Consider the following 27352-nt stretch of genomic DNA (forward strand, 5'->3'; position numbering starts at 1 on the left):
CTGGGGAGAGAGGAACAAAAGGATGAAATCACGTACTTTTTCATGCCTTTCAGTTGCTATGTTAAGCATCAATTTTCCTTGCCTTATAGATCTTTTTCTCAACTAAAGTTGAGCTAATATTCTCAGAATGTACAAAATTTTAAATGAGTCACTAGGTTTCCTACTTGTAAATTTTACCACTGCTAACTCTTTGAGCCTAGAGATATAAATTTACAACGAAAATATGACCAAATCGGGCCTACTAAACATTTTATTCGTCTATCATTGCTTAAACTGTCTTCATAGACATTACAGGCCAGGATACAAAACATAATTTTTTCATGGGGAAGGCTCTTTCTAGATTAGCTTTCTAAAACAACCTTCAAGAATAGACTAAAACATTTGAATTAATGAAACAGAAACTCTTTTACAGCAGATAAAGAAAGTTAATCTAAACAATAGTATTCCAAACAGCAGACCATCAATACTTAGCATTAAGGATAATGTCTTGCCAAAGAAAGATATACAAATGGCCAAAAAGCACATGAAAAATGCTCGGGATCATTAGTCATTAGGGGAAATACAAATTAACACCACAACGATACACCACTTCACACCCACTAGGATGGCTATTATCAAAAAGGTAGACGGTAACAAGTGTTGGAGGGCATGTGGAGAAACTGGAACCCTTATACAGTGCTGATGTGAATGTAAAATGTTGCAGCCATTTTGGAAAACAGTTTCGCAGTTCCTCAAAAAGTTAAACACAGAGTAAGTTATCATATGACCCAGCAATTTTAATCTTAGGTATATATCCAAAAGAATTAAAAACACACGTCCATACAAAAACTTGTACACAGATGTTCATAGCAGAACATTATTTATAATAGCCAAAAGGCAGCAACAACCCAAATGTCAATCAATTGATGAATGGATTAACAAAATGTGGTATATTTACACAATGGAATAGTATCTGGCCATAAAAAAGAATGAAGTACTGATATGTGCTACAATATGGAAGAATCTTAAAAACATGCTAAGTGAAAGATGCCAAACACAAAAGACCACAATCACATTTTTATTTTTTTATTTTTTTACTGTACGAACGCCCTTTATTGTTTGCAACAGGAAGTGGAAGAGAGAGGATACGACAGATCCGGCTCCTGGGGCAGCTCCAGACTCGGTCACCGCCCTCAAAAAGTCATAATTTTATTTACATGAAATGTCCAGAAGAGGCAAATCCACAGAGATAGAAAGTAGATTAATGTTTGCAATGGGCTGGGGAGAGGGAGAGATAGAAAGTAACTGTTAACAGTATGGGTTTCTTTTGGGAGCAATTAAAAATGTTCTAGAATTAGATAGTGGTGATGCTTGCACAACTCTGTGAATATACTAAAAACCACTGAGTTGTACGCTTTAAACAGGTGAATTTTATGGGATGTGAATAATCTTGTAAGCTTTTTTTTTTTTTTTTTTTTGAAGATAACACGTTGCTTATGCTGCAAATTTACCTTTTGGTATATTTTACTTTAGCCAGTGTTAAAATTTGTCGAAGTTTCTTGAATACATACACGTAGGACAATTCACGTGGGAGGCAATGAATGGTAAAGTAGCCCTACTCCAGTATGTGCTAAGAACAACCAAACCTGGAATTTAAAGTTATTGATGATCTAGAACTGATTACATGGCACCTGAATTTATATAAACACATAAGAAAATGAGACACTGTAGAAAGGTCTCTTAGGGAATGGGATCAGGGAAAGGGCAGAAATAAGTCATAAGAAATAAAAACTACAGGAAATAAAATTGACTGTTACACACCAGAGGAGAGCAAGATTCAATTTACCAGTTTTAGGTAGAAACACTGATAGATACCTGATATCTTTTCCATATTTGGCAAAAAACCAAATAACACTCTTGGGCTTCCCTGGTGGCACAGTGCTTAAGAATCCGCCTGCCAATGCAGGGGACACGGTTCAAGCCCTGGTCCGGGAAGATCCCACATGCCGCGGAGTAACTAAGCCCGTGCGCCACAACTACCGAGCCTGCGCTTTAGAGCCCGCGCGCCACAACTACTGAAGCCTGCACACCTAGAGCCCGTGCTCCGCAACAAGAGAAGCCACTGCAATGAGAAGCCTGCGCACCGCAACGAAGAATAGCCCCCGCTCGGGGCGACTAGAGAAAGCCCACGTGCAGCAACGAAGACCCAACAGCCAAAAAGAATAAATAAATTAAATAAATATTTTTTAAAAAAACCACAAAAAACTTTATAACACTCTTACCTAGCACTTTGTTGCCATAAATCACAGCTCAAAGGCCAAAAGACCTAATTTTAGTAGACCTCTCACTCTAAAAATGCCATCACTGCTCAAAATATTTTTAGTTACCTTTATATTTGAAAGGGGGAGTGGTATTTTCACTGACAATTTCTTAAATGGGTTTGTTTTTTAGAAGACACCACCCCGTTCTCTTCCTCACCTTATTTCATATATGTGTGTTTGAAGAGAACTCCAAAAGATGAGTTCCAAGTATGTCAAAAAGCAGGAACAATACCATCGGAATAAATGTAGTTTCCCACAATAATCACTTTTAGAAAGCATTCATTTGTGCCCAGAAATAAACCCACACATACATGGTCAATTAATTTATGACAAAGGAGGCAAGAATATACAACGGGGAAAGGATAGTCTCTTCAACAAATGGTGCTGGGAAAACTGGACAGCTACATGCAAAAGAATGAAACTGGAGCACTATCTTATACCATATATAAAAATTAACTCAAAATGGGTTAAAGACTTAAATGTAAGACCTGAAACCATAAAACTCCTAGAAGAAAACATAGGCAATAAGCTCCTCGACATTGGTCTTAGCAATTTTTTTTTGGATCTGACTCCAAAGGCAAGGGAAAACAAAAACAAAAATAAACAAATGAGGCTACATCAAACTAAAAAGCTTCTGCACAGCAAAGGAAACTACCACCAAAATAAAAAGGAAACCTACTGAATGGGAGAAGCTACTTGCAAATCATTTATCTGAAAAAGGGTTAACATCCAACATATATAAAGAACTCATACAACTCAATAACAAACAAACAAACAAACAAACTGATTAAAAAATGGGCAGAGGATGTGAATAAACATTTTTCCAAAAAAGACACACAGGTGGCCAAGAGGCACATGAAAAGATGCTCAATAACACTAATCATCAGGGAAATGCAAACCAAAACCACAGTAAGGTATCATCTTACACCTGTCAGAATGGCTATTATCAAAAAGATAACAGGGACTTCCCTGGCCGGCCAGTGGTTAAGACTCCATGCTTCCACTGCAGGAGGTGTGGGTTTGATCCCTGGTTGCGGAACTAAGATCCCTCATGCTACACAGCATGGCAAAAAAAAAAAAAAAAAAAAAAAATTGGGACTTCCCTGGTGGTGCAGCGGTTAAGAATCCGCCTGCCAATGCAGGGGACACAGGTTTGAGCCCTGGTCCGGGAAGATCCCACATGCCGCAGAGCAACTAAGCCCGTGCGCCACAACTAGTGAGCCCACGTACCACAACTACTGAAGCCTGCGTGCCTAGAGCCCATGCTCCACAAGAGAAGCCAGTGCAATGAGAAGCCCGCGCACCGCAACGAAGAGTAGCCCCCAAAAGCCCACACGCAGCAATGAAGACCCAACGCAGCAATCAATCAATCAATCAATCAAGCTACCATATCATCTAGCAATTCTACTACTGGGTATCTAACCGAAGAAAACGAAAATATGAATTTGAAAAGATATATGTGGGACTTCCCTGGTGGTCCAGTGGGTAAGACTCTGTGTTCGCAATGTAGGGGGCCTGGGTTCGATCCCTGGTCAGGGAACTAGATCCCGCATGCATGCCGCAACTAAGAGTTCGCATGCCGCAACTAAGAAGCCCGCATACGCAACTAAGAGTCTGCATGACACCACTAAGAAGTCCACATGCTGCAACTAAATTTCCCGCGTGCCGCAAGGAAGACCTGGTGCAGCCAAAAATAAATAATAAATAAATAATTTTTAAAAAGAAAAGATATATGCATCCTTATGCTCACTGCAGCATTATTTATAATAGCCAAAATATGGAAGCAATCTAAGTGTCGATTTGACTGATGGATGAATGAATAAAGATGTGGTACATGTGTGTACACACACACACACACACACACACGATGGAATACTACTCAGCCATAAAAAGGAATGAAATCTTGCCATCTGCAGCAACATGAGGGTTGAGAGTATGATGCTAAGTGAAATAAATCAGGTGGAGAAAGACATACACTGCATGTATGTGGAATCTAAAAAACAAAACAAACAAAACAAAATCCAGAGTCATAAACAGAATAGATTGGTGGTTGCCAGAGGGGTGGGCGTGGTGTGAAACAGGTGAATGGGATTATGAAGTACAAACTTCCAGCTATAAAATAAACAAGCCATGGGGATGTAATGTACAGCATGGGGGAATATAGTCAATAATACTGTATTAGCTTTGTAAGGTGACAGATGGTAACAAACCATTGTGGTAACCATTTTGCAATGTATACAAATGTTGAATGTTGTACACCTGAAACTAATATAATATTGTATGTCAATTATACCTCAATTTAAAAGAGAAAAGAAAGCATTCTTTTGCATAAATTCTAATACGCACATCAAAAAAATCCCAGTCATATTTTCAAACTTTAACGTTTCCTAGGTCAACTATTACTCTTTTTCAGTCAAGAAATCATCATCTTGATTATCCCAACATTTCTAACATGGTAGCCAGTTCTCTGTCTCTTCTTTCTTTTTACATGCTTTTATTCTTCCTATATTCAAGAAGAATTATTCTTCCATTTGTACTTTCAATATGGAAAGTGTAAGGATATAAGGAATACTCCTGCCCCAGCCAAGCTATGCCCATTTCTTAAGGACTACAGAAAAATTAAATTCTTGTTTTCTTTTGATTGTTGCAATTGGGAGGTCAACAGTAATGTGAAATTATTTGTGTTGGTTTTAACACTGTCAAGGATAAGGGTTCCCCGCCTCCATTCTCCTATCTATATGTAAACCCTGGTGAAAGTAAACATCTGCGGCAAATCTCTAAGTGCTTAAAAAACATATTCAATCCTCAAAATAACCCTGGAAATCAGTAGTCAATGACACAATCTGCTACAGGTGAAACTCAAGGCAATGCCACTTTAACACTAAGGAAAGCAGCCACCAATCTCCTCCAGCCTACCAACATTACCAAATAATTCTAAATGGTTTAACTAGCATGCTGTGCTTTTTTAAATTCTAGGTGCTTTTTGACAACCTAAAGGATGTTTTTGGCCTCCCATAGACACCAGCCCTTGCTGAACCCAGTGTCACAGTAAATAGCAGGCACAAACTGAACTATGAAATCCATTCCAACCACATTTTCACTCAAAAGCAATTTGTACTTTCCAGGGTTAACAGTGAGTTTTACTCCTGAATAACCAATTAGCATTTATTCTATTTAGATTACCAAACTATATAGCAAACTCATGTTTTCCAGAATTCAAATAATAAAAAGAATTTTAGGGGCTTCCCTGGTGGCGCAGTGGTTAAGAATCCGCCTGCCAATGCAGGGGACACGGGTTCGAGCCCTGGTCCGGGAGGATCCCACATGCCACAGAGCAACTAAGCCCGTGTGCCACAACTACTGAGCCTGCACTCTAGAGCCCATGAGCCACAACTACCGAGCCTGCGTGCTGCAACTACTGAAGCCCACACGCCTAGAGCCCGTGCTCCGCAACAAGTGAAGCCACTGCAATGAGAGGCCCGCACACCCAACGAAGAGTAGCCCCTGCTCGCCGCAACTAGAGAAACCCCGCACGCAGCAACAAACACCCAACACAGCCAAAAAAAAAAAATTTTAAAACTGCCTTAAAAAAATATTTACCACTCCTGGTCAGGTGGTAATTAACTATATTAAATGGTAAAAACGGCCACATAAATGGAATATTTAGACTAACTCAAGTACTGACAGATAAGATGAAGGGCTACAGATACTATACTATACTATACTATACTATACTATACTATACTATACTATACTATACTATACTATACTCTCCTAGATGGTTAGCTGTAGAAAAGACAATGGTGGGAATTCCTTGGCGGTCCAGTGGTTAGGACTCCACGCTTTCACTTCTGAGGGTTCGGGTTCAATCTCTGGTGGAGGAACTAAGATCCCACAAGCTGCAGCGTGGCCAAAAAAAAAAAAGACAATGGTGCAAGAGTAGATGCAAACAGGTATCCACTATTACACAGAAACATCTGGCATTCTCTTTTCTAAACATGTGTAAATGGAAAGCAACCTTTAAAACTATAAAAATTTTAAAAATTAAAAAAAATTTTAAAATGGTGCTGGGACAACTGGATATCCACATGTAAAAGAATGAAGCTGGACCTCTACCTCACACCTTATACAAAAAAACTAACTTAAAATGGATCAGACTTAAATGTAAAGGCTAAGACTATGCAATTCTTAGAAGAAATTGTGGTGTAAATATTCATGACTGTGGATTAGGCAACAGTTTCTTAGATAAGACACCAAAAGTACAAGTAACAACAACAAAATAGATTAACTAGATTTCTTCAAAATTAAAACTTTTTGTGCTGCAAAAACACTATCAAGAAAGGTAAAAGGCAATTTATAAAATGAGAGAAAATATTTGCAAATTATATATCTCATAAGGGTCTAATATCTAGGATATATAAAGAACTCTTACAACTGAAAAATGAAAAGACAAAAATATAAAATTAAAGTGGGCAAAGGTTTGAAAGAGTATTTTTCAAAGATATATAACTGGCCAATAAGCATATGAAACATCATTAGTCTTTAGCTCATCAGTCATTAAGGAAATGCAAATCAAAACCACAATGAGATACTACTTCACACCTACTAGGTAATAAGTGCTGGTGAGGATGTGAAAAAAGCAAAACCCTCATACACAGTTAGTGGAAATGGAGAACAGAACAACTCTTTTGGAAAACAGTCTGGCAGTTCCTCAAATTGGTTAGAGTTACCATATGACCCAGAAATTCCATTCCTAGGTATTTATCCAAGAGAATGAAAACATGCCACACAAAAACATGTACACCAACATTCATAGCAACATTATTCATTATAAGCAGAGTAGATGGACACCCCGAGGGTCCATCAACTGACAAATGGCTAATATAGTATATATCCATACAATGGAATACAGTTGAGCAAAAAAAGGGAGTGAAGTACTGATAAATGCTACAAACACAGATGAACTTTGAAAAACACACTAAGTGAAAAAAGCCAATCACAAAGGACTACATATTTTATGATTACCTTTATCTGAAATGTACAGAATAGGCAAATCTATAAAGACAGAAAACACAGTAGTGGTTGCCAGGGGCTGGAAGGAAGAGAGATGGGGAATAACTGCTAATGTGTATTGGGTTTCTCTGGGGTAATGAAAATGTTCTAGAATTAGATACTGGTATGTTTTCACAACTTTGTGGATTTACTAAAAACTACTGAATTACGCACTTTAAAAGGGTGAATTGCCTAGCATATGAATTCTATCTCAATACAAAATAATGATGGGCAAGCTGTAAAAGAATAAAGGTAATACAACGTACATGTTTAAGTAAAGCAATGTATTTTTATGATATAAGAATAAAGTTTGATGTAGACCAATAGAAGACACATTGCCTGATATCATTTTTTTGAGAAAGCAAAATCTTTTTCTAAACAATTTCCAGACATTTCAGTTGATTTTATATGAAAGGACACACAGACAAGTGACTAAAAAAAGTTATTAAGTATTTAATGAACTACCATGATGTGCCAAAAATGCAGAAGCAGTTTGTTAGTTCTGAGAATTTCCATTCCATCTACTGATATAATTCACCACATTAACAGATTAAAGGAGAAAAATTACATGATCAGCTAGATCTGAGCTATCCAAAATGTTAGTTACATGTGACTATGAGACTTAAATTAATTAAGATTAAATACATTTTCAACAAATGATGCAGGGAAAACTGGGTATCTGCAGGCAGGAGAATCAAGTTGGACCCTTACTGACACCATACAGTACAAAAATTAACTCAAAACAGATCAAAGACGTAAACATAACTGCTAAAACTATAATAAAATTCTTAGAAGAAAACATGGGAAAATCTTCACAGCATTGGCTTTAACGAGGATTTCTTAAACGACATCAAAAGCAAAAGCAAAAAAACCAGACAAAATGGACTTCATCAAAATTTTAAAAATTTGGGGACTTCCCTGGTGATCCAGCGGTTAAGACTCCGTGCTCCCAACGCAGGGGGCCTGCGTTTGATCCCTGGTTAGGGAACTAGATCCTGCATGCCGCAACTAAAGATCCTGCATGTGGCAAAGAAGATCCAGCGTGCACAACTAAGACCCGGCACAGCCAAATAAATTAAATAAATAAATAAATATTTTTTTTTAAAAAAAATTTGTGCAAAGGACACTAATGACAGAGTGAAAAGAAACCATAGGGAGAAAATATTTGCAAATCATATATCTGATATGGGATTAGTATCTAGAATATATAAAGAACTCTTACAACTCAACAACAGAATAAACCCACTTCAAAAATGGGCAAAGGACTTAAACAGAAATTTCTCCGAAGAAGATACACAAATGGCCAATATGCACTTGAAAAGATGTCTAACATCACTAGAAATCAAACCCACAGTGAGATACCACTTCACATCCATTAAGACTCCTATCATCAAAAAACCACAAAATAACAAGTGTTAGCCAGGAAGTAGGGAAATTGGAACCCTATGCATTGCTGTTTGCAACCTGTGTAAAAAAACAGTCTAGCAATTCCTCAAAAAAGTAAACACAGAATTGCCATATGATCCAATAATTCCACTTCTAGGTATATACCCAAAAGAACTGAAAGCAGGGACTCAGACACCTTGACACCAACGTTCATATTAGCATTATCCACAATGGTCAAAAAAAAAAAAAGGTGGAAATAGTCCCAAATTTCCATTGACAGATAAACAAAATGTGGTGTTTATATATACAATGAAATATTATTCAGCTATAAAATGAAATGGAGGTCTGATACACGCAGCAACATGGATAAACCTGGAAGACATCATGCTAAGTGAAACAGGTCAGACATAAAAAGATAAAATATTGTATGATTCCACTTATGAAGTACCTAGAATAGACAAATTCATAGAGAAAGTAGATTAGAGGTTACCAGGGGCTGGGTGGAGGAGGAATGGGAAGTTACTGCTTTATGATTACAGAATTTCTATTTGGGGTAATGAAAAAAAGTTTTGGAAACAGTAATGATGGTAGTACACTGAATTAATACACTTAAAAATGGTTAGAATGGCAAGTTTTGTTATAAATATTTTACAATTTCTAAAAATTAGTAATGTAATGTATCAAAAATCTCCCTTTGAGAATCACTGTACAGGAACTTCCCTGGTGGTGCACTGCTTGAGAATTCGCCTGTCAATGCAGGTGACACGGGTTCTATCCCTGGTCCAGGAAGATCCCACATGCTGCAGAGCAACTAAGCCCGTGTGCCACAACTACTGAGCCTGCGCTCTAGAGCCCGCAAACCACAACTACTGAGCCTGCATGCCACAACTACTGAAGCCTGCGCGCCTAGAGCCCACGCTCCACAACAAGAGAAGCCCCCGCTTGCCGCAACTAGAGAAAGCCCATGCACAGCAACGAAGATCCAACACAGCCAAAAAAAAAAAAAAAAGAATCACTGTACAATTCTATCATTTTATGTCAAATAGTTTTTCTTGCTATGATAATCAACCTGTGAGAATCAGGAAATATGACGGCATTATTTTACAAAGAAAAAGAAAGGTAAAACTGACCTAAGTCTAGAAACAATAAATGCTGGAAAGGGTGTGGAGAAAAGGGAACACTCTTGCACTGTTGGTGGGAATGTAAATTGATACAGCCACTATGGAGAACAGTATGGAAGTTCCTTAAAAAACTAAAAATAGAACTACCATACGACCCAGCAATCCCACTACTGGGCATATACCCTGAGAAAACCATAATTCAAAAAGAGTCATGTACCAAAATGTTCATTGCAGCTCTATTTACAATAGCCAGGACATGGAAGCAACCTAAATGTCCATCATCGGATGAATAGATAAAGAAGATGTGGCACATACATACAATGGAATATTACTCAGCCATAAAAAGAAACGAAATTGAGTTATTTGTAGTGAGTTGGATGGACCTAGAGTCTGTCATACAGAGTGAAGTAAGTCAGAAAGAGAAAAACAAATACAGTATGCTAACACATATATATGGAATCTAAGGGGAAAAAAAAAGGTCATGAAGAACCTAGTGGCAAGATGGGAATAAAGACACAGACCTACTAGAGAATGGACTTGAGGATATGGGGAGGGGGAAGGGTAAGATGTGATAAAGTGAGAGAGTGGCATGGACATATATACACTACCAAACGTAAAATAGATAGTTAGTGGGAAGCAACCGCATAGCACAGGGAGATCAGCTCTGTGCTTTGTGACCACCTACAGGGGTGGGATAGGGAGGGTGGGAGGGAGGGAGATGCAAGAGGGAAGAGATATGGGAACATATGTATATGTATAACTGATTCACTTTGTTATAAAGCAGAAACTTACACACCACTGTAAAGCAATTATACTCCAATAAAGATGTTTAAAAAAAAAAAAAACTGACCTAAGTTAACCCTCTTAGAAAACAGCAGAAAAACAAGAAAGCAAAAGTGTCTAAAGGGAGAACTTATCTAGTGTCAATTCTACTATTGCTACTTTGCTGTGTGATCTTAGGCACTTAAGTAAATCATTTAACCTCTCTAGATCCTAGTTTTCCCCTGGAGGTAAATAATTCAAGGTCCCTTTGTGTTCTAAAATAAAGTCCTCAACAATCTGATTCCATCTAAGATATCAGCCTTGCTCCCTTTTACATTATACCATGTTGAAATTTTGCTACATACCGGTCCCCCAAGTCTGTCTGCCCTTATTCATAGACTATCTAAATTCCAGACCTAGCCCTCTCTGTCCTGACCAGGGACACTGAGAGAGACCAGTGGTGGGTTGGCAGGGTAGCCCTCCTAGGGACTTCCACATCGTCCTGCTGTCTGCCTACCCCCCCATATTAAACAAACCTCCGTGTATCTCAATCAACCAGATGTTAGAGGCAGTTCTTTCTGGAGAGCTTAGGCAATTCCCACTCCCCTAGGGATACAAAGGAGTCAGAGAATGAAGAAATTGTATAAAGTATGAAAAGGCAGTTAGTTTTTTATTAATGACACCCACAAGGGCTACTGCTCTGAAGGTGAACTATGATGCCAGGGCAAAATAACAGTAGTAATAGCAGTTAACATTTGAGTGCTTACCACATACCGAGTACTGTAATAAGCACTATGCATGTATTAACACATATAAGAATATTATCCTCTCTACTTTATAAGAATAAAAAAGGCAAATGTAGGATAGAAGTAACTTGCCCAAGTTACAAAGTTAGTAATTGGTGCAGCTGAGATTGGAACCCAGGCACTTTGGTTTTAGAACCAATGGTCTAACCACCCTATACTACTGAAATCATTTTGGAATGAAACTTCAGCCAGACCAGTAGCTTGAGACAGCTGGAAGTAACTGTCAAAGGAAGGAGACACCCAGACAGCTGAAATGGCTCTGTCAGCGAGAGGAGGTAAAGTGGTGGGACCTACTGGCAACAAAGGAGACTATAAATCAGAAAACCATGCTTGGTAGAAAGAAGATGAGCAAAAGATCTTCTCTAAGGTTGGAGGTTTCTGATATTTGCTAAGGGATACTACATTTCTAGCTATGCCACTATTTATTTAACATTCCACCATTCCTGACTTCTAATTCTAGCTTTTACTTGACAAATTATCTTACTGGACATTCAGCTATTCTGGCTGAAATAAAAATATTGCTATTCCTAACCAGAGACCATTTTATATCAGAGTGCTTTGAACTTAGTACATTTATTGTGTATGGTATTAAAATTTGTTCTCATTCTCTGTATTTGTAGTCAGTGACATTTATTACACACCTTCTGTAAAGATGAAATTGCCAACATTTTTTTTTTTAACCAAGATTCATTTCTCTGTCTCCTATTTTCTCTAAGATTCTGATCTATCTGGGATAGATCTCCCCACTACCTGATAGAAAAGTTTTTATTTACACAGCCTCTTTGCTGGTGATGGTATAAGAAGCCAAGTAATAACTAGATTTTCATGCCCACATCATGATACTGCTTTAAAAAAAAGTTTGGGGGCATCTTTTTATAAATTTATAAAGCTATGTGGATTAAATCTGAATCTTTCCAACATATACCAAAACCCCTATTTGATAAGTGCTTAATAAGCTCTTATACATCTTTAAAGAAAGAAGTTGAGGTTCTCAACTAGCCTCTATCACAAAAGTATGAACGTATACATATCCTAAAAATCAACTGAACTTTAAAGTGTTGTTCTCATTTTCTTTCTTTCCATATTTTTGAAAACCCATCATTACTGTAAGATCACACACTGGGACAGGTACATATGTAGATGGATCGTTGCCTACCACCTTCCTATGTGTGTATGTGTGGTTTGTGCTATAAAAATTATTTGAGGGGACTTCCCTGGCAGTCCAGTGGTTAAGACTTCGCCTCCCAATGCAGGGGGTGGGGGTTCGATCCCTGGTCAGGGAGCTAAGATCCTACATGCCTCGTGGCCAGAAAACCAAAACATAAAAAGAACAGAACAAATCAATAAAGACTTTAAAAATGGTCCACATCCAAAAAAAAAAAATCTTAAGAAAAAAAAAGAATGAGAAAAATAAGTTCTTAAAAAAAAATTATTTGAACACTTACTCATTCATAAAACAGGACACTGAACATGGAGTAACAGCCAGATGCTCTGCATACAAAGATAAAAGGCAGTCCTAGCCCTGAAGGAGACTGCTGGCCAGTAGGGGGAGACAGATATGTAAATAAATTACAGTATTACAATTCAATGTGATATGTATTGTATTAAGATAGGTAGATACAAATGTTATTAAAGTCCAAGAGGAAGAAGTAACAGAATGGTTGGTGAAGGCTCCACATAAGAGAAGAAATGTCTGTTCATTCATAATAACTTTACTGAACACCTACTAACTGCCAAGGACTATAGATACAGACTCTATATTGCTCCTCTATAGCAGTGACCTCTTCAAACATTTTTGGGTTTCCCCCTCACCCTACTGGATTACTCAGGACCTCCTTATTAACTGAGAGGGTGTGGATAACATTTTTCAAAAATAAAAGCTTATAATCTTTGTTTAGAAAATGTGATAATTTCATCACACCTCATGAGGGATTTTAATGGGAACACCCTAAGGTAGTACAAAAACAGTAGGAACCACTGCCTTACAGTGACTGAACCTTGGGCCCAAGTTTTTACCTTTTGATTTAACACTTACTGGCCTTAAAATAAGAGGCCTGACCACAAAGATAAAGGAAGGCACATGCTTAGTTTTAACACCACTGCTTTAATGTATTACAAAGAATGTGTACTGATCAACTGACATGGCTGAAAAGCTTGCATTTCTTTTGTTGACAGTTCAGCCTTCAAATATTTTCTGGGCTAACTGAAGATCACCTTCTGCAGAGATCAACAGTACACAGAGCACTCTCTATATATGAAAAACGTTAGCAGATCACAGTAATTCCAACAAGGCAGAGTAATCCATAAATAGAATTTGGCAAGAAGCTTATTCACACCTAAGTCTCTTTGATTTAAAAAAAATAAAAGATAGCTGAGAAGGCACAATGCTCCAAAGAAGAGAGATACATAACACAAAGTGAACTTTTCCCCTAAAAGTTCCCTCAGAACTAACGTCAAATACCTACTATATACAGAATGATCCTAAAATTCTGAGTCAGGATACAGTTACTCAACCACAAACATGTCCTCCAAAAAACCAACTGGCTGAGAAATGAGTTAAAGTGCTGGATCTCTTCCACCAACATTCCCTGCTTTTCTGCATACTATGTGGTATAATCAACTGTTCAGTGTGCTTGCTGCACAAGTAACCATGATATCGCCACAATTCTGTAAAGAAAAAAACTGTGGCTACAAGTAGCAAAATCATTCTCTGAAATTCAGGATGAAGACAAGCATCTCAACACCATCTTTAAGAGAAATAATCTGAGTTCAGACATTATAGAAAAAGCACATTTTTATTCCCCTAAAGGTTTTTACTAGAATATACATACATTCTTCTTCTTGGATACTGGCAAAAGTAGTAATCAGCAATATTACACTATCAACATGCAAATGTTCAATCCGTTTATCCTCCCAAAGTAGCCTAGTCAAGCCATCAGAGAAACTGGAAATAAGTAACAACATTTGTCAATGTCCAAGTCATGTTGGGGGTTTTACTTCTTTTTAAAATTTATTTATTTATTTATTTATTTATTTTTGGCTGTGTTGGGTTTTTGTTGCTGCCCGTGGGCTTTCTGTAGTTGCAGCGAGCAGTGGCTACTCTTCGTTGTGGCGTGTGGGCTTCTCATTGCGGTGGCTTCTCGTTTTGGAGCACAGGCTCTAGGCACGCGGGCTTCAGTAGTTGCAGCAAGTGGGCTCAGTAGTTGTGGCGCACGGGCTTAGTTGCTCCGCGGCATGTGCGATCTTCCCGGACCAGGGATCAAACCCGTGTCCACTGCACTGGCAAGCAGATTCTTAACCACTGCGCCACCAGGGAAGTCCCAAGGGGGATTTATTTCTTAAATAACTGGGAAATAAAGATGTGTAATTCCCCACTCTACCTTCTATCCCGCTTTCAAATCTTCACCTCCTTTTAGTAACCATAGAATGATTTTTAAACTCAGCACTCTTACTATATGACACTCAAAAATTAATCTACTCATTGCCAAACCCCCCCCACAAAATTAATCTGAATTAAGGGAAATCATTACCCAAAAGGAATATAAAAATGTTTGCTTTTTCTAATTGTCCACCTCCTAGAGCAGAAAAGGGAATTTTGGAAGGCCTAATCACTAGGAAATAATCTTCAAATGACCTGCACACAACCAAAATGGATAATACTACCCACCAAAAATGGAAACAATAATGAACTCAGAAATATTCAGCTTCTCCCTCAACTCAACAAATTTCTTAACTTCATTTTCATTAGCCAATGAACATCCATTGAGATTCAAATACTCCCTAAACACTCATGTTTACTGCCTGGTTTGTTTCTATACAACAGACACCCAGAATCCAGAAACAAAGATAATGCCTAGTTTTTTCACCATCTTCTGTAACTGATGCAACTGTAAGTCATTAGTATGATACATGGCACAAGCCATGCCATTTCAGTTCCTAGAAGATAAAGACTAGTGTATTTGTTAGGCAAAACAATTTGCAGAAAAAGAAAAAGCCCCTAGAAGTTTACCTTAAATCTAATGGGGAAGTAAGAGTGTGACCTTTCTGCCAGTCACTGAGAAAGGTACTGCAAACCTAAAAGGACAGCTTGTTCTGGAAAACACTAACTCTAGACATTTACTCAGTAAATGATATGAACCATTAAATGTGTCCCACATGCTGCTTCTCCTAAATTTTAGGTGAGTTTGGGGAGACAGCAAGCAGTCACTTGAAGCCAGATGATATTACATAAATGTACCTATCTCCAGCCTGGCTATATTCCTCTGATCAGGATGCTTTTCTCTATGGCCCTCCTCTCTGGAGCTATGATTAATGTTTTGATTCACAGACAAAGGTCAATCTCTTCACCAACACATGACCTCTTTCAAACTGTCAAACTTGAGATTTAGAGGAGTCATGAAATTTCATGTTTAGGAATAGAAGCTCTGGAAGGAACTGGCAAAAGATGAAGAGCTGGTATTTTAAACTGTCCCCCACAAACACATATACTCCTCCTCTTTCCCACTACCATGATTTTTTTTTAAAATTTATTTATTTTTATTTTTGGTTTCATTGGGTCTCTGTTGCTGCACAGGGACTTCCTCTAGTTGCGGCGAGTGGGGGCTACTCTTCATTGCGGTGCGCGGGCTTCTCATTGCGGGGGCTTCTCTTGTGTAGCACGGGCTCTAGGCACACGGGCTCAGCAGTTGTGGCTTGCAGACTCTAGAGCACAGGCTCAGTAGTTGTGGCGCACAGGCTTAGTTGCTCCGAGGCATGTGGGATCTTCCCGGACCAGGCCTCGAACCTGTGTCCCCTGCATTGGCAGGCAGATTCTTAACCAGTGTGCCACCAGGGAAGCCCACCCACTACCATGATTATATTATAATCCTGGCAAGACCTTTTTCCTTCTCATCTTTCAGTCACTCATTTGTGCCAACTAAGGTTAAAGCACAGAAAACTATGTCTTCACTTCTGAATTTACCTAGAAATGTTAGTATACGAGTGGTAAACTGACCCATAGCATTGAGAAGCCCAAGAGCAAAAGGAATACTTAGATAAAGCAGTTATACTCAAGCTATGAGAGAAACCAATAATGCAAGTTAATGACCACATATTTGCTAACTTCTCCAGACATCTAAAACATTACCAATCACCTTCAACCAAGTGAACAATCTTAGAAAATTCACCTTCAGATATGACCCTGTTTATTACTTATTATTTTTAGCAAAACTACATAATGAGAACAAAGGAACTGGAGTCAGAGTGGGTGTGGGCCTGGTCTAGGTACTGGTACTTTGAGCTTCAAATTCCCGAAGCTTCCATTTTCTTGTGTGAAAATGTCAAGAATTTCACTTAATGCACAGGATTGTGGTGAGGTTTAAATGAGAACATACGCATAAGTACTCTTCAAACTGTAAAGCATCCCATACATAAAAAGAGGCTGAATGTAGTAGTGGCAGAGTCCAGGGTTCAAATAATGGTTCTGCCTCTCACTGTACATGAGCTACATTAATAATTAAAATAGAAGCCATCACACAGGACTGTATGAGGATTAAGTGAGATAAAAGACGTGAAGTAGCCAGCACATGTCCAAAAAATATTAGCAATTATGGTTTTGAACAGGAATCAACACTGGACTGGGAAACAAACTATCTTTCCCAAAAAGAGCGGTTTATGCGGCTAGAGACAAGTCATACCTCACATGCCTTTTCTCAAACAGCATTAAACATCAGATAAGATTTTTTCCTCCCTTATCATCCCAAGTGGCAAAGCTTCTAATAAGTTTCCTAAGTCTATCCCTTTCAGGAGCTCTTTTATGGTTTCACCATCTCTATCTCCTTACATCAAATATCTAATCCTAGGGATGAAATTTCAGGAAATGCAGCAACTGTACCCTCTCCATCCCCACACTGTCAGCAATTTAATATGAAGTGGTCATTTCTGGAAGGTGTTATTTGGGAGAAGCCTAAAAGCCTAAGCGGTAGAGCTGGCTCTACTGTTGTTGATTTCTGGGTAGCAGGAACTTAAAGGAATGGTCATATGTGAACAGGGGAAGTGCAGAGCCAGAAGACAGAGGAGCTATGTGCTTATATAAGAACAAGTTTTTGGACATTAAGACAGACAGAAGGCTGAAGACAGACTAAAGGAGAAAAGAGAACTGACCAACAAAACTAGAAGGTTTAGAACACAGTTCAATTCTTGACGTAAAATAAATTTCACACCTGCCTGCCTGTGTTGCTCTAAAATCTCAGAAAGTGCTATAGAAGTAATCATGTACCTTTACAGAAAACAAGAATTAAATAATCTATTGCTATGATTCTCTTGTATTGTTGGGATGTAATGAAAGAAAACCCTGGTGAAAAGCATACAATTATGTTAGAATTTAATACTGCCAAGAGAAAGGGGAATAACCAAATAAACTGAAATGATTTAATAAATTGTAATTCATCCTTCACTATACTTGTTAGGAAGCTTGTTTAGTAGTGGAAGGAAGTTCCTGAGAGAGACAGAGTAAAGAATCAGAACAGGGACCTAAAAAGCTCTTTTCCCACCATCATCCTCATAGAGATTCTAAGCCTGTGTGTCCCACAGCCTTTGTACTAGGACTTACAGGACTTACATATCCTGAGTACTTACTATAGGCTGAGTTCTGTCCAAGACAGAACAGAAATAAATAGAAGAGAGCGGCTATTTTCAAGAAGCTCATAATTTGTTTGGAAAACAGAACCCACTTAATTAAGAAAAGACTAGAGGCATAGGCAAGAGCAGAATGAGAACGAGAACTTAAGAGTAGGTTTAGACAATCCAATTTCACACAGGTGAGTGTTGCTATGAAATGCTACAGCTAAATATCAATGTGACTAGATGTTACTACATTTTCTATCATAATAATAGCTAACATATGAACGCTTCCTTGTGCTAAGCATTTTCGAGCCCATTTTTCTAGCTCATTTATAATCCTCACAACAACCCTATGAAGACAGTAAAATGTCAATTTTAGTTATGAAGAAAGAATTAAAAAGGTTGGGTAACAAGCCAGGATTACTCAACATGTAGCTAAGCTGGGACTCAAATCTAGCCAACTATTATAAAAAAAAGCCTATATTCTAAGTCAAACTCACAGAAGCAGAAAGTAAAATGGTGGCTGCTAGGGACTGGGGGAAGGAAGAAACAGGGAGTTGCTGTTCAGTGTGTATAAAGTTTCAGTTATGCAAGATGATCTGTTGTACAACACTGTGCTTATAATTAACAATATTGCACATTTAAAAACTTGTTGAGAGGGCTTCCCTGGTGGTGCAGTGGTTAAGAATCTGCCTGCCAGTGCAGGGGACACGAGTTCAAGCCCTGGTCTAGGAAGATCCCACATGCCTCGGAGCAACTAAGCCCGTGCGCCACAACTACCGAGCCCATGTACCACAACTACTGAAGCCCGTGTGCCTAGAGCCCATGCTCCGCAACAAGAGAAGCCACTGCAGTGAGAAGCCCGCGCACCGCAAGGAAGAGTAGTCCCCGCTCGCCGCAACTAGAGAAAGCCCGCGCGGCAGCAACGAAGACCCAATGCAGCCATAAATAAATAAATAAATAAATAACAATAAAAAAATAAAAAATAAAAACCTGTTGAGTACAGATCTCAGGTTTTTTATATATACATATATATATATATATATATATATATATATATATATATATATATATATATATATATACACACACACATTTTTTTTTTAAACCACACAAAAAAAGTGTGACTCCCCTTCTGCAAAAAAAAACACAGACAAAAAATAAAACGAAACCAAAAAAACAAGCCTACATTCTTACCCCTATGCCAGAAGTTCTCGAACTTTTTGGTTTCAGGAATCCCTTACACTCTTAAAAATTACTGAGGACCCCAAATAGCTTTTGTATATGTGGATTACATAGGTCAATATTTAGTGATTACAAATTAAAATGGAAGAATTTTCTAAATATATAATTGCAAAACAAGACAATGTCTTGTATTTCCACAAAGGCTCAAGGAAAACTTCAGGATTTCACTGGACCACAATGAAGTTACAGAGATTACAGCATGTATAATCAAAAAGTAGCTAGTAAGAGCACAATATGAGTACTGAAAACTGAGTTAATCTCTGAAAAAACACATTTAAATCCTACTACTTTACAAAATTTTAGAAAACACAAGAATACACAAATACACATTCTATTAACCCTGAGAGTGATGTCATCACACATCATGTAAGTTCTGGAAAACTCCACTGTATTTCTGGAAAATCTCCACTTATTAGTGAATGAGACAGAAAAAGGCAAATAACATCTTAGTATTACTATGAAAATAGTTTTGACTTCACAGATCCCTATACATAAAAGAATCCTGAGTATATATCATACTGTGGGAACCACTGTTCCACACCAATCTTCTTTAAATCATGGGTCATAAAAATCAATGTAGGTCAGATATGCATTTTTAAAATGAAATAATAGAATAGAATGAAATGGAGAGTATCAGAAAACACAGTATGGCTAAGTACCATTTCCTGAAACTGTTGTTAAAATTATGTACACCCATGTGTATGAGTGCACTAGGTCCTAACAGAAAATGTATTTCCTGGACTTCCCTGGTGGCGCAGTAGTTAAGAATCCACCTACTGGGGCTTCCCTGGTGGCGCAGTGGTTGAGAATCTGCCTGCCAATGCAGGGGACACGGGTTCGAGCCCTGGTCTGGGAAGATCCCACATGCCGCGGAGCAACTGGGCCCGTGAGCCACAACTACTGAGCCTGCGTGTCTGGAGCCTGTGCTCCGCAACAAGAGAGGCCGCGATAGTGAGAGGCCCACGCACCGCGATGAAGAGTGGCCCCCGCTTGCCGCAACTAGAGAAAGCCCTCGCACAGAAACGAAGACCCAACACAGCCAAAAATAAATAAATATATTTATTTAAAAAAAAAAAAAAAAAAAAAAGAATCCACCTACTAAAGCAGGGGACATGGGTTCGAGCCCTGGTCTGGGAAGTTCCCACATGCCGCAGAGCAAGGAAGCCCGTGCGCCACAACTACTGAGCCTGCGCTCTAGAGCCCACGAGCCACAACTACTGAGCCCGTGTGCCACAACTACTGAAGCCCGTGCGCCTAGAGCCCGTGCTCAACGAGAGAAGCCACCGCAATGAGAAGCCCGCGCACCACAACGAAGAGTGGCCCCTGCTCACCGCAACTAGAGAAAGCCCGCGTACAGCAACAAAGACACAACGTAGCCAAAAATAAAATAAATTAAAAAAAAAGAAAATGTATTTCCTACTGCAGCTCAGTCAAAATCTGAAAAACACTGTACAACATACTAATTTCCCTATACTACTGCCAAAGCAGAGGCTATACACACATAACCTACAATCTGTATACTAAAAACTGAGAATTTGTGATAAGCTAGATATTCTCCAACATGAAGGCAAATAAAGGTTTCAGGTGGATACAATTTCTATAAATTGAAGAGTCACAGGTCACCTCACCACGCTATCACGCTGTTGCCACAGCCACCACTAAAGCCTTCCTACCACCTTTGCTTCCACAGTCAGTTCAGGTAAATAGGAACGCAAGAGTTATCCAAGCTCCATCAGCCACAAATAAAGGTGCTCTTCCCTTCCCTCTACACAGAGCTCTTGCTCTTAATCACAGGTTGACTTCCTAAACGAAGGGCCTGCCTTCACAGCAAACTGGTCAACAATCACTTCGCTGCTGGCATTATGGTTACTGCTCTCATCCTGAATCTATAGGATTTCCTGGGTCAAAACAGCAGCATTCAGACAATGGTTCAAGTTGTAGATCTCTCTCTGTATCCTGGCAAAGGCAGGCCTGCATCTGGCAAACTGCAACAAATGGAAACAGCAGATAGTGAAAGGCAGAGCCTGTCTGCACCAACAGCTGAAGCTCCACCCACAGCCTGGGCACAATCCAGGACACCCAGAGATCTCAACAATGGTCTCCCTGAGAGGCTACAAAGACAAACTCTACTGGAGGCAGTGAATGAAACATAACATCACTGCCTCTTCCTCTCTACCAGAACTGAACTGCAGAATTTTATCTCAGAAACAGTTTCTCTCTCAATTAGTCCAAATAGACTAACAAAAGCCTGATGAAAATTATCAGAGAAAAGGCAGTGAGGCAGGGCTGAGTTCAGTGATGCATCATAATGGCATATACTTTTAAAAAATTTTAGTAACGTACACATAATGCAAGATTTATCATTTTAACCATTTTTAAATGTACAGTTCAGTGGCATTAAGTACATTCACGTTATTATGCAACCAACACCACTATCCTTCTCCAGCCAGAAGTTTTACATCATCCCATACTGCAACTCTATACTTACTGGCATATACTTTTTCAATGATCCTATTTTTCTGATATCAGCCTACCCTAAGTTCCAAGTGCACCCCGTCCAAGAATAGATCCAATCCCACTACTGTCTTCAAACTTGGGAGGGGAAAAGGCAAATTCTGTGAGAGCAGAAATCTTTCTTTTTACTGCTGCCTCCCAAGAATCTAGCACATGCCTGACAAATATAGATTCAAATATTCATCTGTTACATGGCCAAAGTTATCCCTAGAGTACTTACTAATTGCAAAGGGAAAAATATACCTTTACAATGGAAAGATCTGCTGGTTACCACCTTAACCAGTCTTAACCATCACTACCAGTGGGACAACCTAGCACTGTGCACCTTCTGACTTGATACAATTTGAAGTGCTCAATCATCCAGGAAGCATCCTTGCCCAAATGTTTAACATAAATCTAATCCTCTAGACTCAAGTTCTAGTTGACGAGGAATACAGTTTAGGAAAACAAATTAAAGTATACAATGAGGAAAGAGACAAATCCAGAATGTAGGGCTTTTTAAAAGACAATGTCACTCACATGAGTACAGTCAACTGATCTTTGACAAAGGACCAAGGGCAATTCAACGTTTTCCTGTGGAACAGACAGTCTTTTCAACAATTGGGGCTAAAACAACTAGACAGTCAACGTACAAAAAAAGATACAATCACTGACCTTGTACCTTTCACAAAAATAAACTCAAAATGGATCATAGACCTAGATGTAAAACACAAAACTATAAAACTTCTAAAAGATAATATGAAAACACCGAGGTGACCTTGGGTTTGGCAATGAGTTTTTAGATACGGTACCAAAAGCAAAACCCATGAAATAAAAATTTGTTATGTTGGGCTTCATTAAAATCAAAAACTTCTGCTCTGTGAAAGACACTCTTTTAAGAGAATGAAAAGAGAAATCACAGACTGGGAAATAACATCCACAAAAAGAGTTGAAGACTTATGTCCACACACAAAAACCTGCACACAAACATTTACAGCAGTTTTACTCAGAACTGTCAAAACCTGGAAGCAACTAAGATGTCCTTCAACAGGTGAATGGATAAACTAATTATGGTACAGCCATACAATGGAGTATTATTCAGCAATAAAAAGAACTATCAAGACACAGAGACATGGAGGAACCTTAAATGCTTATTACTAAGTGAGGGAAGCCAGTCTGAAAAGGCTGCAATACTGTATTTGGATTCCAACTACATGACATTCTAGAAAAGGCAAAACTATGGAGATAATAAAAACATCAGTAGCTGCTGGTGTGAGAGGGAGGAGGAGAGATGACTAAGTGGAGCACAGTAGATTTTCAGGGCAGTGAAAACCATTCTGTATGATACTGTAATGGTGGACACATGACATTATGCATTTGTCAAAACCCACAGAACTATAAACACAAAGGGTGAATCCTAATATAAACTATGGACTTTGGGTGATAATGTTGTGTCAGTGTAGTTTCATCAATTGTAACAAATGTTAACACACTGATGGGGACTTCCCTGGTGGCGCAGTGGTTAAGAATCTGCCTGCCAATGCAGGGGACACAGGTTCGAGCCCTGGTCCGGGAAGATCCCACATGCCGCGGAGCAACTAAGCCTGAGCGCCGCAACTACTGAGCCCGTGTGCCCTAGAGCCCGTGTGCCACAACTACTGAGCCCACACGCCTAGAGCCCGTGCTCTGCAACAAGAGAAGCCACTGCACTGAGAAGCCCACTCACCGCAACTACTGAGCTCACACGCCACAACTACTGAAGCCCGCGTGCTCTAGCGCCCACGTGCCACAGCTACGGAGCTCGCATGCTGCAACTACTGAAGCCTGAGAGCCTAGAGCCCGTACTCCGCAACAAGAGAAGCCACTGCGATGAGAAGCCTACGCACTGCAACAAAGAGTACCCCCTGCTCGCTGCAACTAGAGAGAGCCCCAGCAACGAAGACCCAACGCAGGCAAAAAAAAAAACAAAAAACAAAAAACCGAAAACATGCTGAGTAGAAGCCTGACACTAAAGGTCACATATTATATTATTCCGTCCATATGAAACATCCAGAATAGGTTAATCTACAGGAACAGACAGTGAACTAGTACTTACCAGGAGCTGAAAGGAGGGGTTGATGGGGACACTGCTTAACAGTATGGGGTCTCCTTTTTGGATGTTTAAAATGTCTTGCAACTAGATAGAATGTACTGAATGTACTAAACGTCAATGCAGTGAATACTTTAAAATGGTTAATGGTTAATTTTATGTTATGAGAATTTACCTCAATTAAAAAAAAAAATGATATGGGAAAAAAATGTAAAAACTATTCTTACCTAGAGGGCTGTACAAAAACAGGTGGCTAGCCAGACTTGACACAGGGTTGTAGTATGTCAACCTCTATCCTAGATTAAAAGAGACTAAAGAGTCATAATTAAATGCAAATCATAAACTTGGACTGAATCCAGAGTTTTAAAAAGTCAGAAAAAAGCTATTTAGGAAAATATGAATATTAGATATCAGGGAACTATTGTTATTTTCTTAGGTTATGACAATAGATTTGTGATAAGGTCATACCCTTATTCTTAGGAAAGACATGCTGAAATATTTAAGGGTGATAAATATGTGTCATGATGTGCAAATTACTTTCAAATAATTCTGCCTCAAAAAACTATATATAGAAACAACGTGGCAATTTTCAAAAAGCATTTGGGGACTCTAGGGGAAGAATATACAGATGTTCATTATACTACTCTTTCAACTTTTCTGTATTAGAGCTTTTTCAAACTAAAAAAGTTTGGGAGCAACTTTATTTTGTGAAGGTAGAAAACTGGCTCTAGACAGCTGAATACAAAGGTTGACAACATATTAAGCCTAATGTCCCAAATTCCTTGGGAGTAAGGACTTATGAGAACTGCACTGAGGAATATACCTGGTTCCAGGATCCTTTTCTGGGACAGAAAAGCATCGCTTTTCCAAGGACAGGCTTAATCAGGTAGGAAGATTGGTAGGACCCATTCCTTGTGGACGTGGGTATAAGATGCACCACAAGCACTGCAAGAGGAATTCCTGAAAAATAACACATGCACACGTGCATGCACGTAACACACACACACACACAATTTGGCACTGCAATCCTATATTCTCATTGACTTACAAAATTAAATTTCAAATGCTGTTTCCCCAGCCAAGGGGAAAACTCTGACTATAAAAGTTAAATGATGGCTTAAATGTTCTTACTGAACTAAAATCACTCAATGTCTATGGAATGACCCACATGAAATTCTACAGCAAGAATGACCCACGTGAAATTCTACAGCAAGTACTCATCACTGGTGCAGGTTGTTCTAGACCAGCGGGCTCCAACAGAAAGTAATGTGAGCCACATATGTAAATTTTTTCTAGTAGCCATATTTTTAAGGTGAAATTAATTTTTTTTTAAAATAGAAATCTCTTATTTATTTATTTATTTATTTTTATATTTATCTTTGGCTGTGTTGGGTCTTCGTTTCTGTGCGAGGGCTTTCTCTAGTTGCGGCAAGCAGGGGCCACTCTTCATCGCGGTGCGCGGGCCGCTTCACTATCGTGGCCTCTCTTGTTGCGGAGCACAGGCTCCAGATGCGCAGGCTCAGTAGTTGTGGCTCACGGGCCCAGTTGCTCCGCGGCATGTGGGATCTTCCCAGACCAGGGCTCGAACCCGTGTCCCCTGCATTGGCAGGCGGATTCTCAACCACTGCGCCACCAAGGAAGCCCAAGGTGAAATTAATTTTAATAATATATTTTATTTAATCCAATAAATCATTTCATATGTAATCAATAATATCATTTCACTGTTATCATTATAAAAAATTACTGAGATCTTTATTTTTTCATATTAAGTCTTCAGGGTTCATTGTGTATTTTACACTCACATCTCAAATTACACTAGCCACATTTCATGTGCTCAATAGCCACATGTGGCTAGTGGCTTACTATGCTGAACAAAACAATCTAGCTCTTGGAAAAAGCGACAGAAGCAAAGCTTAGAAAGTGAGCTACCAAGAAAGGGATTTAATGTATGTATATGAATCTCCAAAAGCAACAAATGCTGGAATTGTTCTATATTTACATATGATAATCAGCCAAACAACCATTTACCAAGGTTTAATTTACAAACTAAACTCAATCCTGCTCTGGTACCCTCCACGATATCCTCTAAGCAAAGGGGGTTATCACATCTCTATGTGGGCAGGGGAGGCTTTACTCCACATCCTCTACACACATACTGGGTGGGCCTGGGAGTTCTTGTCCTTTGGCTTTCATTACTAGGTTCAGTCTGAAGACTCGGATGAAAAAAGAAAAAGGTGCTAATGGTTAGAATTAGCACCATTTTACCTTGGCATTTGTCTTTGTCTACTAACCCCTTCCCCCATTGTTTTGTCCAACTGACCTCCAATTCCCCAGAGAAGAGAGATCATGTCAAATCCATATTCTCCAACTCTTAGATTCCTGCTGCCGAAGTAACTGTGGCCTCTTCCTCTTGACATTCCCTTACTTAAAAAGAAAATTCTGCCAGAAAGTGGCTTTAGGAGAGGAACTAACATCACTTCAAGATCAATCTCCTTCCATAAGTGGCCTGGAATCCACTTCCCAATGTCTATCTATTTCAAAAATACCACAGGCAACAAAATATAATTTAAATATACTTAGGATCAATTATATACAAATAGTAGTTTCAATTACTCTTCCCTACTATCCCCCCTCAAATGTCTCCCTTGCCCCACAAAGATGAGAGCAAATTTTTCACATTTTTGAAAAAAGGAAACATCATTTCTTACTTGTCAGACTAACAAACAGTATCTTTGACCCCCAATTGTAGAGCTTCAGGTAAACTGAGAGACAGTGAATTTCTTAAGTTCTGATCTTTTATTGGCCTTTTAGCAAATGTGTATTTTTGAGCTAAATGACTGAAACTATATTTCTTATTTCTTCCAGCTTCTTCCCTTTGAATAAACCTTTCCAGGGTTGTAAGAATTCTAGGACTTCCCTGGTGGCGCAGTGGTTAAGAATCTGTCTGCCAATGCAGGGGACACGGGTTTGAGCCCTGGTCCAGGAAGATCCCACATGCTGCGGAGCAACTAAGCCCATGCGCCACAACTACTGAAGCCTGCGAGCCTAGACCCCCTGCTCTGCAACAAGAGAAGCCACCACAATGAGAAGCCCGCGTACCGCAACGAAGAGTAGCCCCCGCTCGCCACAACTAGAGAAAGCCCATGTGCAGCAACGAAGACCCAATGCAGCCAAAAAATAAATAAATTAATAATAATAATAATAAAAAAGAATTCTATAATTTGGCCTAAGATCTGACACTACATTAAAAATTGTTGAATTTTGCTATCCTTTGCTTACTGAGCTTATAAAATAGATTCTAATAACTAGTACTTGTAATATATACAAAATTACTAACTCACTATCTTTTTATAGATCTATGAAGTAGAAAATATATATACCTGTGTATTATTTGTGTACACGTGTGCGCATGTGCATGTGTATGTGTGTTTAAAGGCAAAGAAGATGACATGGAAGGATACATGACCTGATAAAATAGTTACTTCTGGGGAAGGGATT

General features: G+C 38.9%; 1 protein-coding gene and 1 long non-coding RNA gene across 7 annotated transcripts in view; one reads left to right on the forward strand and one right to left on the reverse strand.

Moving 5' to 3' along the window:
- The window catches only part of KDM2A (lysine demethylase 2A), a 105275-nt gene that overhangs the window by 44011 nt on the left and 33912 nt on the right, over positions 1 to 27352 (reverse strand). The window lies entirely within an intron of this gene.
- Positions 16 to 15945, forward strand: LOC309605254. The gene is made up of 2 exons (XR_014231317.1): positions 16 to 8466; positions 8507 to 15945. It is a non-coding gene; the product is annotated as an uncharacterized lncRNA (long non-coding RNA).

This window comes from Balaenoptera borealis (genome assembly GCF_965194805.1).
Source record: "Balaenoptera borealis genome assembly, chromosome: 11".
Classification (NCBI taxonomy): Eukaryota; Metazoa; Chordata; class Mammalia; order Artiodactyla; family Balaenopteridae; genus Balaenoptera; species Balaenoptera borealis.